At 35.8% G+C, this 13,853-nt stretch overlaps 1 long non-coding RNA gene across 4 annotated transcripts; it reads right to left on the bottom strand.

Moving 5' to 3' along the window:
* Window positions 1–3,098: 3,098 nt before the first annotated feature.
* On the bottom strand, window positions 3,099–13,062 carry LOC105439754. 4 transcript variants are annotated; one of them, XR_004062816.1, is made up of 3 exons: window positions 9,416–9,937; window positions 8,583–8,650; window positions 3,099–7,902 (listed from the first exon to the last, which is right to left on the bottom strand). It is a non-coding gene; the product is annotated as an uncharacterized LOC105439754 (long non-coding RNA). The 4 variants fall into 4 exon arrangements; XR_004062817.1 differs by having other exon boundaries at window positions 3,099–7,897; XR_004062814.1 differs by lacking the exon at window positions 3,099–7,902 and adding an exon at window positions 12,768–13,062 and having other exon boundaries at window positions 8,596–8,650; window positions 9,416–9,565.
* Window positions 13,063–13,853: the final 791 nt, after the last annotated feature.

The following is a 13,853-nucleotide window of genomic DNA, read 5'->3' as shown; positions in this document are numbered from 1 at the left end:
AGTCTAGTTTTCTTTTCTTTTCTTTTTGTTCACCTCAATCACTTTTATGTGTAGGCTATCAAGATATCCCTTTCCTTTTTCTTTTTCTCTTTCCGTCTCTCTCTCTCTTTCTTCCATGTTCTTTTAACATCGTTTCTTTCTCTCATACTCTTTCTTGTAGCGTCCCGATATTGATCCATGCAAATACTTCTTACAACAATACTCAGAACACTCATTTAATTCTTGCATAATTCTACATACATCCATTTATTTCAAGCTATTCAAACATTCTTTGATCCAGATGGAACCACTAATGAAATGTGTGACGTCACACTTAATACTGCGCAGTAATTAGTCTAAGCCTCTCTTTGTTTTGTTTTCTTTCGTTCTCCCTCCCTCTCTTGTTTTCTTCTTCTTTCTCTCTTCAGTCCTTCCTTTGTTCCTCCGTTCCTTCCTGTTCTCTCTTGCTTGCTTTCTCTTCATGGTTATTGTTGTTAAGGGGTTTAATTGGTCATATCTTGTTCATCGCATCTTACATGTCATTATGTTTGTCCGTTTTTCTATAGGCCAAGGAACCGGTAATGGAATCTAGACTAACTCGCTGAATCTCACTGCCAACAAACCCGACCATCGACTGTTTAGGGATGCACAAATACGACACGGGAGAAGACTAGAAGCTGATTTGACCAATTACTGCGCAGTATGAAATGTGACGTCACATCATGGCATCAGTGGTTCTATCTGGATCAAAGAATGTTTGGATAGCTTGAAATAAATGGATATAATGTAGAATTATGCAATGATTGTGTTCTGAGTATTGTTGTAAGAAGTATCTTCATGGATCACTATCAGGACGCTACAAGAGACAGCATCAGAGAGAGAGAGAGTATGAGAGAGAGAGAGAGAGAGAGAGCGAGAGAGAGAGAGAGTATGTGAGAGAGAGAGAGAGAGAGAGAGTATGGGAGAGAGAGAGAGAGTACGAGAGAGAGAGAGAGAGGGAGTATGAGAGAGAGAGAGAGAGAGAGAGAGTATGAGAGAGAAAAACAAGGTTAGAAGAACAAGGGAGAAGGAGAGAGAGAGAGAGAGAGAGAGAGTGGGAGGGAGGGTATGTATATATGTATATATAGATATAGAGAGAGAGAGAGAGAGAGAGAGAGAATGGGGTGAATGGAGAGAGCATGAGGGAGAGAGAAAGGTGCAGAGGTAGAAAGGGAGAGGAGGCGGGAGAGGGAGGGGGAATGTGGGGAGGGAGGAGGGTGGGTTACAGGCATGAGGGTAAAGCACAGACATCGAGAGAAAAAGAAGTATCGGAGACAAGAAAACGAAATCGTAGAATTTAAAGAGGTTCAAATTACAGAACGGGATGGGAATGAGAACAATAGGCGGGTCAGATATTTGAACAGGAGTAGAAATTATCTGTATGAGACAATCTCTAAAAATGTGTTTTTACCTTAAAGGAAATGCAAAGTTTTTGGAAATTTCAATTGGCTGGATAGTCATGGAGAAAAAAAGAAGGAAATCGGAATCGTAGAATTAAAGAGGGTTAAATTAAAGGAATGGATGGGAGTAGGAAAAATAGGCGGGTCAGATATTTTAACACGAGTAGAAATTATTTTTATGAGACAATCTCTAAAAATGTGTTTTTACCTTATAGGAAATGCAAAGTTTTGGGATATTTGAAAATTGGCTGGATAGTTATTCTTTAACATTTGATATATTTAGATGCCCCTGTGAATGTATTATTAGCACTAGAAAATTTAGCCCCTAAAATAACTTCAGCTTTCGAGACATTAAATTAATGAAATTTGCCTGTTCTCCTGGTAAATTCCAAACATTTTATATAGCGCCGACGGTCAATTTATGGTAGCTGCGACCATTAAAATCTCAGAATAGTTATGATATGTAATTTCCACACAGAAGTAGTAAATGGGTCGATTGTAGTCAAGAACCATTGTTTTAAAGCTAGTGTAATATCAGTCTTGAGAGGGAGCTGTACAACATAACGTGTTTATTATTTACTATTTCATCACTTCAGACTCAATTTCAATATCGACAACGAACATTGAATATTGTAAAATCGCAAGTGCTTCCAATTTATTCATTTGGACCAAATTCATGACCCTATACTAAAACGTATCTGAAAGAAATGGGAATAAGCATGTGTTTTGACCACCGAGTGCCCCCCCACCCCCCCAAGAAGTTTTAAGAGATGGAGTCATGTCTAGCTCATTCCCTTTGTACCATCTTCGATGCCGCCAGGATAAAATATGCCAGGCATGTGCCTACATAGATCTTTCTTGCAGATACGTAGACAAACAATTCCTGCAAACTAACGGGCCACTTTTAAAGGAAAATATGCTTTTGTAATGACAATTACCTTTCGCTACCACTCGCGTACCTTTACAGGAGGCAAACGAAAGGAAATAGAGCAAAATTCGCTTTTTATTGTTGTGAGCCGGAAGTAGTCAGAAAAGTGTCAAAATTGCAGGTTTTAGGATTGAAAATTTGTAATATTTTTCATAAATTAAAACTGCTATTATACAATGTAAGCACATCTATTGACATTAGGCTTTTGTATTCATATAATATCATCTTTTCGACTTTCCCCTTGTTAGTTCAAATGAAAAGCAGACAATAAAACGATATTTCTTGGTGAGCAAAATCATTACTCAAGCTTTCCAATGATATTGGCGGCTTCGAACCTCGGACAGCAAAGGTAACAGCACTCCTGTAGATTATATTGTGCAACCTTAGAAAACGGCAGCTACTTGGAATAATTTGGTGCAAGTTGGGTCTCCAGCTCCCAAAGAATAGGTTTAAAAAAGATGGTAATGTTAATTTCACCTTTTCAAAAAAGAAGAGAAGACGCCCCCCCCCCCCCCCGTCCGCCAAAAAGGAGGAAAAAGTGCCCACTACCCCCCTATTGGCGGCTTCGAACCTCGGACAGCAAAGGTAACAGCACTCCTGTAGATTATATTGTGCAACCTTAGAAAACGGCAGCTACTTGGAATAATTTGGTGCAAGTTGGGTCTCCAGCTCCCAAAGAATAGGTTTAAAAAAGATGGTAATGTTAATTTCACCTTTATACATATACAGGTAATACAATAAAGATGATTCAATGCAATTCAATTTAGTTTAATTCACATCTATTAGAAAAGATGAAAATAACAATTAAATGTTAACAGATCTTACATTATCTGTGTCTGAACATGCTATTATGTTATACAGGTAATACAATAAAGATGATTTAATTCAATTCAATTTAGTTTAATTCACATCTATTAGAAAAGATAAAAATAACAATTAAATGTTAACAGATCATACATTATCTGTGTCTAAACATGCCATTATGTTATACAGGTAATGCAATTAAGATGATTTAATTCAATTCAATTTAGTTTAATTTCACATCTATCAGTAAAGATAAAAATAGCAATTAAATGTTAACAGATCTTACATTATCTGTGTCTAAACATGCCATTACGTTATACAGGTAATGCAATTAAGATGATTTAATTCAATTCAATTTAGTTTAATTTCATATCTATCAGTAAAGATAAAAATAGCAATTAAATGTTAACATATCTTACATTATCTGTGTCTAAACATGCCATTACGTTATACAGGTAATGCAATTAAGATGATTTAATTCAATTCAATTTAGTTTAATTTCATATCTATCAGTAAAGATAAAAATAGCAATTAAATGTTAACAGATCTTACATTATCTGTGTCTAAACATGCCATTACGTTATACAGGTAATGCAATTAAGATGATTTAATTCAATTCAATTTAGTTTAATTTCACATCTAATAAAAAAGATTAAAATAGCAATTACATTTGAGCACATCATACATTGTTTGTGTCTGAACAAGCCATTATGTTTAACAGGTAATGCAATTAAGATGATTTAATTCAATTCAATTTAGTTTAATTTCACATCTATCAGTAAAGATAAAAAATAGCAATTAAATGTTAACACATCATACATTATCTGTGTCTGAACAAGCCTTTATGTTATACAGGTAATACAATGAAGATGATTTAATTTAATTCAATTTAGTTTAATCCACATCTAATAAATAAGATAAAAATAACAATTAAATTTGAGCACATCATACATTGTATGTGTCTGAGCAAGCCATTGTGTTATTCAGGTAATACAATAAAAATGATTTAATTCAATTCAATTTAGTTTAATCCAAATCTATTGAAAAAAGATAAAAATAGCAATTAAATGTGAACACATCATACAGTATCTGTGTCTGAACAAGCCGTTATGTTGAGGTAATACAATAAAGAAGTTTCAATTCAATTCAATTTAGTTTAATCCACATCTATTGAAAAAAGATAAAAATAGCAATTAAATGTTAACAGATCTTACATTATCTGTGTCTGAACATGCTATTATGTTATACAGGTAATACAATAAAGAAGATTCAATTCAATTCAATTTAGTGTAATCCACATCTAGTAAAAAAGATAAAAATAGCAATTCAGTGAATTTGAACACATCATACATTATCTGTGTCTGAGCAAGCCATTATATTTATACAGGTACAATAAAGATGATTCAATTCTATTCAATTTAGTTTAATCCACATCTATTGAATCAGATAGAAATAGCGATTAAATTTGAACACATCATACATTATCTGTCTGAGCAAGCCTTTATGTTATACAGGTAATACATTAAAGATGATTTGATTCAATTCAATTTAGTTTAATCCACATCTATTAAAAAAGATAAAAATAACAATTAAATTTGAACACATCATATATATCCCTTCCTGTCTCCGGCACGAGGTGGCGCTACACCTCTTACATCTTCCACTTTAAAAAAACAAAACATGTCTAATAACCAAGTTGAATTAATTGTCCTTTACTCATACAATCATTTTCAATTCTGTAGTTCCCATCAAACCTACCATATTAACTTATACATTCATGTATAGGTGAAATTCCTGTAATGTCAACATAACATTGTCAGTTGTTTTAAAACATAGCATCTGTATTTAAACATGCGCTGAGCAGAAAGTGCTTACTCTAACCAATGCACTTTGAAATGAATGGTGGTGGTTATTGGTCAAGTGCAGTACTGTCGGTATAAGGGGCTAGTAAACAATGCAATAGACTTAAGCAGTGGCATAATCATTTAGACAAATTGAAAAGAAATACTCATCTATAATAATAATCTCCGTTGCTTTATAATTGGACAAATAATGGCATTTTTATATGACATGTCAATCAAAAATAACCATAATAGTAATAACTGTTTTTTTCTAAAGCGCTTTACCAGTTATAATGTTTCAAATCGCTTACAATATTAATACTGCCCCGGTCATTGGATTCAATTACTATTCCGCACATTAATTTGCACAATCTCTACTCCCTGTGGAGCAATCAAGCTGGTCGCCATTTTATCTTTGTATCCTATCGGTCACTTATTTAAAACATGGATGGAGAGGAGCAATGTATATACAATGTCTTGCTCAAGGACATAACTGCCGTGCCGGAGTTCGAACCAACGACCTTTGTATTTCCAGTAAGGTGATTTAAAGCCACCCGACCTCGACACCTCTACAAATCAAACGCGTTATATTTACAGAAGATTTCAAATGAATAAAGATTTAATCAATCTACAAAAACAATCATGAAAGTCCATAATATAAGAGTTTCATCAGGATGGTTGTGATAATGGTTTCAGAGTTCTTTTATTACATAAAGGAAAATTTACCTGTAACAGATCACGCGGCCTGAGAAAATCACGTTATAGTCTGGGATGGCACGCGCCTCGTAGCGAGAGAAAACCAAGATAGGGCCAGTAGGATCCAGGAAGCTATCTGGATCAAACGCTTGACTGAGAACATGAACCATGACTGACGGGGATGCATACCAGCTGTCTGACATAGGCCTATACGACGCAGTAATCGCCAACACGACAACTACTGGCGATCGGAAATTGGCGGTTTATCTCAGTCTGCCGATTCGCGTCTGAGGAAGATGTCTCAACTCTAGACATGGAAACCGTGACAGGTAAATTTTCCATTTGAATGTGATAAAAGAACTCTAAAAAAGTCATGAAATTCCACTTGTTTTGTCAATACGTACCTAAAATAAAACTTTTGATTTCAATATAAAATCTTTTCCTCCGAAACATTCAACTGCGTTCGTCACTAATGTGACCTGAAATGACCCTTCTGACGTAATTGGCAAACAAACTACTGTTGGTCAGATTATAATACAAAATATTATCTCAAACATTTAGCAGAGAATGACTGTAACGTATCCTTCATATTGAGTAATTGTAAATCGCATTCGAACATGTACCAGTTTATACAAAATGCGCTATATAAATACATTATTATAAATAGTGGTAGTAGTAGTTGTAGTACAGTATAGTAGTAGAAATAGTACAGTGTAGCAGCAACAGTTGTAGTAGTAGTAGTAGTAGTAGTAGTATATACATGAAACACAAATTTACATTGCATTCTAAAAATTCAAGACACTCTAGAGCTGTAGACGTCTCGCGAAACACCACAAGGGTGCTTTCAAAAAACAGGGAACGTGCATACGAATACCCTACATAACACCGAGTGGGAGGGGGGGGGGGGGTCAGATGTGTCAATCATACATCAATATTTTTGCAGAATGATTCAGGAAAAAAAAAGGCTTTTTCTATTACTGCAAATGTATTCCTCGCTGACTTTCAGATCTTACCACTTCCATCGAACATTTACATTCTGTGTTAACAGGAAGATCCACCCTCAGCTGATAATAAGATGGTTTTACTGGATTTAAAGCACAACAATGATAGGAAAAGTTGTGAAAGTCAGAGCTATGTATTTGGGAAGTTGCGATCAATCAAACACAAATTGTCTCCGGACATTCATTTCCATGAACTTTAATTTTTTTTCGTTCCTGACGACGGAATAGATTTCTCCCATACAGGAATTGAATAGAAACATATTTGCAGTAATCTCTATATTGGGTGCATATTTTCATCGGACATTTTGTCGTTGAAAAATAAAAAATGTATATATTTTTTTAGTACAGAGCAAACGGGAGGGGAGCTCGCAAAATACTTCGATCACAGAGTTTGTGTTTGATTGATTGCAACTAAACCAATTCAGAAGTTTGTTATTTTTAATCGGAATTTCCTCAAACTGACCTGCTCTCCTAAATTATTTGCTTGTATTAAAACCAAGTTAATATCAGTGTGGACTTTCCTTTTCATAGTAGCACGGTTGAATATTTCATTCCTGGGCTTGAGGGTGACGTACCGGTTGACTGTCGTGGTAGCACGTTCCATGTGCTTAAGAATCGAATATAAGTGCAACGTGCTTTTGTACATTACATATCATACATTGGCTTTCAGGGGTTCATTCTCATTGAGGGGAGTTCATATCCATGTCACAAGCTCAAATAAGTTTAACTCCGTTTATTCCATCCTTTTGACATCAACTTAATGAACTTTCTCTGGGAAGTTAGTTTTGCACAGTCTCGATGTAGAAGTAGTTCTTTTCCCCACATTTAGCACACGCTTCACCAAATTGCAGAGCATTTTCTGAGCATCTTTTCATGTTGTTTTCCACAGTACCTGTAGCATTTCAACATCTTTGGTGGTGACTTTGACATCTGTTAATATCTGACCTTTGTCCCTTTAGATGATGTACCTCTAGGTTTCTCTGCATGAACCAGCTCTCCTTCGTGGCATCAGGGATCCCATAATTCTGCTTGGAGAGTTCCCCTACTCTACATGCAAGCAATTACTCATTCCAAATAAGACAATTTATCATAGATAATTAAAAGAAATACACAATATAGTATCAGTGTGCAGTGCGTCTTAATTCGCTTACCCCAGACTTGGTACTTGGTACTTTGTTGAGTAATCCCTTTGGCAGCTCACTCAGGAAGCTAAACTGGGATGGTAGGTGAGGTGATATAACTAGTTATCGTGTGTAGGAATCTCGATATCGCAAGCAGCGAAACTTGATGTCCCATTGGGAACTTGCTCGAGCTTGTCTTCGTTTCCCGGAGAGCGTTCGGGTGAGGGAGATTAGAGATAATGAGCTTTCCATACGAGTAGGGTTAATTGAAGTTCGCCGTATATTGTTGATCATTTCAGACTTAATTGTTGCTCCATTGTAAAAGTGGAGTCTACTCTCGGTTTTCAAATACAGTTATTATTGGGTAAACACCAGGTAGAAACACGGGTTCAAAGCCTCCATTAAAAAAGCAGAATAGTAGATTATTTGTTTTCAAAGATCGTTTAATCTTCTGACAACAAAACTATAATGCTTTACTCAAATCATTTTAAATTTTGATCGACTCACCCATTCATGTAGATGCTATAGCACAATAAGTATTTCAATAATTGAATAAATCGATAAATAAATGAAATAATCAATTTATATATATATATATATATATGTATTAATAGATAAATTAATACATGCGTAAATAAATATGAATACAATTGATTAAATAAAACAACAAATTAATTTAATCATAAATCGTTATGGTCAAATTGTTAATACCAAGTACTTCGAATCTCATAGCCGCATAAGCATGAAATGTTAAAGGATGAAGCGTGACGTACCGTGCGGTTACTGGCTCAGGAAATAATATGGTAACATATGTGTCAGCATCAAAGTTTCCTGCATATGTCTGAAAGAGAACGAAAACTATTAACTCATATCGTGCCAAGAACACTGTTCTGTGCATGCGCTGGCGTGCCACGCTCACATAATCAGGTTTCTGGTGGCTTGCCATGCACACATAAAATCTCATCCACTCGCGTGCCACGGACACATTTTCGTGCATTAGTACACACGCTAATTGAACCTACCCTAAATTAACTTGGCACACAGGAGATTAGTGGCTGGCACAACAGGGATTAGCACTGTGGCACTGGGTGAATTGTATGGGGGGCAGCTTAAGAGTTAAGAATGTTAATTTCTTATAATAATAATTTAAACAATAATAATAGTAATAATGATAATAATCTAAATGTTTGTATTAACCCAAGAAAGCCTTATCGTTATCACTGCTGCTATTCCCAAGGGCCCTGCAATTCATATAACCCCTGGAAACTTCCAGGTACCCATTAACACCTGAGTGGAAGATGGCAAATGTTGATTAATGTCTTGCCTTGAATCCATTGGTATAACCCTTCCATGAGAAGCGCAATTCGGGCACATAACTAATTGGCTTTATTGGAACTATTTACATTGTTTTGTTTTAATCCTTTAATTTTGCATACTAGGAAATTCATCCTTTTGTATGTAATGATATAATTATGTAGATATGGGGAAATAATTGCATGCAAAAACAATACAGAAATTTGACAAATACATAAGTAATAAAAGACCATGAATAAAAACAAAATAAGATGAACAAAACATTTTCTGAAAGCGCGAAAATGAAACTCACTTTGCGTACTCCACACTGCTCTTCCAGAGCAAAGGTCCAATTTGTATTGTCACTTGAGTAGGAGATTTGGAATGACGTAATCCTTTGGATAAGTATGGACCGTCCCTGTGTGATAACACCAGTTACCAGAGTATCCTCACCGAGATCGACCTTTGTGTGATTTTAACGATGACAAAAAGAAAATATATTAATATATCCGATGGCAGATTATCTTGCGTTTGATAACAATGCTAATGTCAGGCAATATATGTAAAATATATGAACCCTTTGAACACCGTGTTGCTTTCAATATGAGCAAACCGAAATATTTGAATGATAGCGATAGCGGGGTTTTCTATTGAAGGTTTGCCCTTTAATGTTGTATTTAGGGTAGGCCTGAAGAAAGAAATCTTGTTTTCGTTGTAGGTTGGGCCTGACCAGCCCTTAAACTTTTTTATTTATTACAAACATAATTGTTTCTCGAAAATAATATCGCTAGTGATATTCGTTTGTCTCGCAATGTGGTCAATAAGGAATCTAAAAGATCACGACGTTTCGTATGCTACTGCGATGCTTCGTCAGGTGATAAAAACTATTGTAAGCAAGGGTCTTTTATACTTTACGGGAGGACCGGCGGAGCACCGTATGCGTCGACCAATAGGCCTGGTGCATCAGCCGAACCAGCGGCCGAACCAGCGGCCTTGGTGATTGGTCGATCACCGTGTGCGTCGACCAAATATGCATTGGGCGTTATTGTTCCAATTATCGATCGAATTATAGACCGCTCCGCCGGTCCTCCCGTAAAGTATAAAAGACCCTTGCTTACAATAGTTTTTATCACCTGGCGAAGTATCGCAGTAGCATACGAAACGTCGTGATCTCTTAGATTCATTATTGACCACATTGCGAGACAAACGAATATCACTAGCGATATTTTTTTCGATACTATATCCGCAATGAGTAATATATTTAGCATTATAATTGTTTCTATTAATACCTCTATTTGTAACATCGGTATTTGTACATACACATATATCTATTATTTTGTAGCATACGTCACTGTACCTTATAAAATAACTATCTTAGTCAGGAGTGCTGTCAGGGTTTTGGGTGTCTACAGACTTGACATTTTCCAGGTGTGCTTATTTTCTATGTACGACTTTATGAGATAATATTGATTTGAATTTATTTATTCACCACCATTGAAAACATTGAAACAAAATAAATATAAATTTACAATGACAATGCCAATATAACATAAACATGACATGAATTAAAAAAGATCTACATTTGCCACTCTCCACCCAGGTGTTAAATGGGTACCCAGGAGGATGCAAAAGCTAATGTGCTTCGATTAGCAAGTGCGCGCTTGTAAAAATGACGCCTGGCTGGAATGTTCCCAGGGGAGTGGATAATGTGCATACATTGTGTGCGGGTAAGCCTGAATCCGATGATCGGGGTAATGATATTACTTCTGTAAAGCGCTTTAATAAGGCCTTCCTGAAAAAGCGCCATATAAGAAATAGTAATTATTATTATTATTATAAGTAAATTTAGTGTCAAACAATAAATGGCTATTTACAACGAGTTTGTGATCGATGGTAAAAAAGAGTCAAAGAAAACACAGGCGCTAGTCGAGCCTGACTCTTATTAAACAATACATGTTAAACTTAATGAGTGATGATGTATGGACAATCAAATCAAGTCAAAATCAAGATGATGACGATGATGATGATCATGATAGTAATATTTAAGAAATAATAATAATTATTATAATAATGGTGAAAACAAAGAAGAAACAATACCAGGCTGCTCTGGTAGAGCTACCAATCGTATTTATTTTTATTATCACTTTTAATATTATTATTATCAAAATATCATTATCATTAACATTATTGTTGTCACTGTTATTATTCTTTTTATTCATATTATATTATCATTAATATTATATGATATACACTGTTGGTCATTAAGGTAGAATAATTATTGTTACCCCAATTTATTGAATGATTTTGACAAAGATTTATTCCTATAGATCTAAAAAAATAGTATAAATTCTCAGATTGTATTGAATAATAATTTGCGAGTGTTTGGTTTGCGTGACTGCTAAAGCATGTGTGTGCTACTATGCTAATCAACTAGGGGACCTACGTTCTTAATTCATAACTGACAGTAATGAGGATTAATGCCTCACAAAAGGGCAGTAATAAAGTTGATCGACACTATTGTGATTATGTGGCCTCATAGTAACGAGGCCATTGCTTAGCCACTGAATCATGACTGTACGTAGCGGGGATTAGGGTACGGGGCCGCCACCACAAATATTTAAAAAGAAATGGCTATGAATTATCAATAATTCATTGCATTTTCTCCCGATCCCCAACAGGATAAATTCTTCTGTAGGGCCATGCATTATGATTAAGGGCTTTGCCACACAGAGTATTGTTATCTGTTGGGGATCTGGGCAAAATGCAATGAATTATTGATAGTTTATTGCATTTTCTTTGTTTCAGTTTATTGGGGCGAGAACTGAAATATCTATCATCTACCAGTGTAAGGGTTCGAGGGACGGTAAATGTATTACTAGTGGCTGATCGTGTGTTTCACATGGATGTGTGCACATGGAGTAGATCACCTGACTAATATATTATATACTCCTTTCGAATGTTTTCATTTTTTCTGGTTGTTTTGTTTTTAAATTTAAGCTTGATTCACCATGGACTGATTAAACAGTTAAGTTTAGACGATACATTCTTTTAAAGATTTCTTCCGGTGAATGCATAAGTCCCCTGCCCGATTCTGACAATGATAGGTCTTGATTGAGATCAAACATGACACAAACGTTTACAACAACCATCCCAAAGATAACTCCATTGTCACGATCGCTCAACAGTTTCAAGCTTGGGTTCTCATTAAAATGATGGACGCTGATTCATCAGTACTTCCGCGTTGTTATTATCCAAATGATGAATACAAGCGGAGATAACCTCACTCAATATTATAATGCGCATGCTTGAAGCTGATCCTCGTTTTTTGGTTTTTGTTAGTCGAAGAGTCTATACGAATATAGAAAGCATCGAACAAAAAAAGAATAGTACATGACCCTCAGGCGCGTTGGAAACGTGCTCAAATGTCTAAACAAACATGGCGGAGGTTCATGTATACACATGAAATAAATCATATTTTATTATGTTATTCTCTATTTTATTCATACCTCTAATCAGTTGGCCCATTTAAAGCCAGGCAAACCCTTTTACATATTTTTCTTCTGGTAATCTTCAAAGGGCTATGCAGCTTAACACGAAGAGAAGGTTGATATTCGTACATTCTAGCTGTACATAATTTATTCTTGATATGGGTATACTTTAATTACCTTTATCCACATATTGTTGTCTCCAACGGCGGCGATCCATGCACCGGCGGATACCCATCCATCGGACTCCTTTGGAACGGCAACTTCATTCAGCCTTCCTCTGTAAGCTTCATGGCTGGAAAAATAGATCGATGACGAGGTCAGACTAGAGTCTGGTATCCGACCATCTTCCACGCCAAGTCCCTCGCCGAGGACAGGGGGAGTGCAACCAAGTTCCGCATCGAGGTTCAGCGACGCTGAAAAAAAAAAAAAAATCCTAACTGACCTTTTAACAAACTTTCTTATATTTCCTACTTATTTGCAAGGCAAGGTTGTCCTTTCAATATATTTTTCTTAAATGTAATCTGGAAATCTACCAGTCCACAAACAAAAATATGTATTAATAAAAACAAACGAGCAATAACTACAAAACAACAACAACACATGGATAACATAGAGAAAAAAGAGGGCATTTGTAATTGGGATTGGTACGAATCTTATAATTATTAGTTATCATGATTATGAAAAAACAGGTATGTTGATTTTTTACTTGTTAATGAAATACCTGTTATAGGTACACATGAGTTACTTTTAGCAATAATTTCCTGTAGTGCTTGAGCATGAATGTCTATGGTGAGATTTAATCACTTAAAATATTCATATTCTAACAGATGAAGGCCGGCCTGTCCCGCAACATCTCGTAACCCAAACGAGAATTCCCAATTGAGGGAAAAGAAAATAATTAATCCTTAAGGGTGACCTTTCGGTAATTGCCGATGAAATATAATTAATCTTTGGATACGCGCTTGACGGAATGTGATCAAATTATCACCGTATTAGTTGAAATCCTAAATTAATGAAACCCTACCACCACACAAGGGGCCCACTATTCACACTAAGAAAAAATGGTGCAACTATGCACCTTTAGGGGTTCAAACCGATGCAACAATAGCAGCACCTTTAGGGGTTAAATCCTGCACCCTTTTTAAAGGTGCAATCCTGCACCCTTCGAAAGGGTGCCAGATTGAACCTTTTGGGGGAAATGTTAGTACCCTTTATGGTTCAATCCTGCACCTTTAGGGGTGCAAACCGATGCAACAATAGCAG

Source organism: Strongylocentrotus purpuratus, unplaced genomic scaffold (genome assembly GCF_000002235.5).
Source record: "Strongylocentrotus purpuratus isolate Spur 01 unplaced genomic scaffold, Spur_5.0 spur5_scaffold_1, whole genome shotgun sequence".
In the NCBI taxonomy this organism is placed as follows: domain Eukaryota; kingdom Metazoa; phylum Echinodermata; class Echinoidea; order Camarodonta; family Strongylocentrotidae; genus Strongylocentrotus; species Strongylocentrotus purpuratus.
Note: the sequence above shows the minus strand (reverse complement) of the source record. Positions and strands in the feature narration are given on the sequence as shown.